The sequence below is a fragment of the Pteropus vampyrus genome, unplaced genomic scaffold, assembly GCF_000151845.1.
Source record: "Pteropus vampyrus isolate Shadow unplaced genomic scaffold, Pvam_2.0 Scaffold2, whole genome shotgun sequence".
NCBI classification, from domain to species: domain Eukaryota; kingdom Metazoa; phylum Chordata; class Mammalia; order Chiroptera; family Pteropodidae; genus Pteropus; species Pteropus vampyrus.
This window is the reverse complement of record NW_011888783.1, coordinates 16,334,742-16,336,838: the sequence shown is the minus strand read 5'-3', so window position 1 is coordinate 16,336,838 and position 2,097 is coordinate 16,334,742.

The window sequence follows — 2,097 nt, the reverse complement described above, 5'->3', positions numbered from 1 at the left end:
TCATGCTCTTTAGTTTGACTCAATTTTTAATCAAGAAGAATATATCCACAAACTCCTTACTATACTCCCTGCCTCAGATAGTCAAATTGACAAGAAATCTTTTTCTGAGCCTGATCTGGTTTTTATTTGACGACTTGAGTGAATACATGCAATTTGTTGACAATGCATTTGTAAACGAAGGTACAAGAAATCTCTTTAAATTGCATCTTAGGAGAAGACATTTTCATAGTAAACTCTATTTGTCCTGGGAAATATTAAAGGACTTAAAAGATGGAAGTTGAAAAGTAAGCAATCATACTTTGAAAGGTCTCTGGTTTTCATATCTTATAGGTCTGCAAATTTCTCAGAAGCTAAACTTGAGAAAAACGAGAGATGCCTTACATGATTTTTGTAGCTCCCACCTCGCCTCAGACTCAGTGTTGAAGGTGAAATCCCAAACTTGAGTTTTATTTTAGGAAACCACATTTTATAACTAATTTTTAATGACATGTTATTTAAGAATCATTTGATAAAAATCTTAATGTTCCAGGTAAAATAATGTCAATAGCACTATTAAAACTATGGTACAATGATTTTCCCTTCTATGGTTTCTGCCTCTACTGGAGACCTCAATTCCTGGCTCTCCCGCTTACTAGCTGTGAATACCCCTGGGTAAGACACTTAACATCTCTGAGACTCAACTTCTTCATCTTTAAAATGGGATGCATGACAACTATAGAGTTTCCTTGAGGATGAGATAATAGAATGGGCACTCAGTTAATGTTAGCTGCTTTTATTGGACATGCATTGCTTTTTCTAATTGTGCTTGCTATAAGCTGGAAGTGAGAGGCAAAACTTCACATTTCAGTGTTGCTGACATTCTGGAGGAAGTATTTATTACGCCACAATATTTAGTGGAGCTAGCCATCTTCTGGTGGTACCTGGACACCTGCCCGTGGCCAAGAGGTGAACTACTCTCCTGGTTCATTTTTGTTTAGAGTGTTCCAGGTACTCAGGTTCTCTCTTGCAAGGTCTTAGAGAAGTAGTTCTCTAAGTTTGAAGTGGTCCCGTGGGAGGTCTAATGTATCCTCTGTAGACAGCCCTGAATAAATAGATAAGGTTCCTGGCCACAAAAGCTCTCTTGAAATGCCTTTTCACATTGTACATTATAATCATAAAAACGTGTCCATCTTAGTCCTGGAAGCTTGTCCTAAGGAAATCATCCAAAAAGAGAAACAATTTTTTAAAACACAGGAATGTATTCCCGACAATAATGGTGAAAAATTCTCAACAACCTAATGCAATAGCTAAATTTTGGCACATCTATGGGCTAGGATATAATGTAGGGATTTAAAATTATAAATATAAAGACCATGTACAAACAGAAAATGTTTCGGTTGCAATATGAAGTAAAAATATACTTTGCTTAATACACATGTAATCTAACCTCATAAAATAAATGTAATATGAGAAAAGATGGAAAGAAAAATGCAAAGTGAAAACTACTTTTATGTTAATAGATTAGGTGATATTTTTCTCTTATTTACCAAATTTTCGGTTGTGCTCTCTTACTGTTTTTTTCCCCCTCTTTAATCCCCGCCCCACTTCCACCCCTGACCTATGAATGTTGCCTTTTCCTCTTAAGAACTAGATCTCTGAAGGCGGGGCGTCTCTTCCCACGCGCTCGCTGCGCTGCGCCCACCCGGGGCCTAGAGCACCCGGGGCCTGGTGCACCCTCTTATTGTATTTTTAATTGCAAAAAATGGTTGCTTCCCAGATAGCTTTAAAAAAATTATTAAGTCCAGGCTCTATTCTACAGAGATCTATTCCATGTGTGCACTCACATGATGTGTGTGTGTGTGTGTGTGTGGACTATTTTTCTCCAGCATTTAGCCAGGGGTGGGAGGTAGGAAAGTGGATGGCGGTGACAGGGTTTGCCTGTTAACCAAAAAGAACCCCTCACCAGAACTTCAGTTATAAGAAATGTGTAAGTGTAGATGTGGCAGTTAAATGGAAGTTAGCTTGGCCCCAGGGAAAATGGGAGGCTGGCAGATCTGGCTCTAAGCAAAAACAGAGGTAGTCGTGCATGGTATAGGAAAAACTAAATGGCTTTGGGGT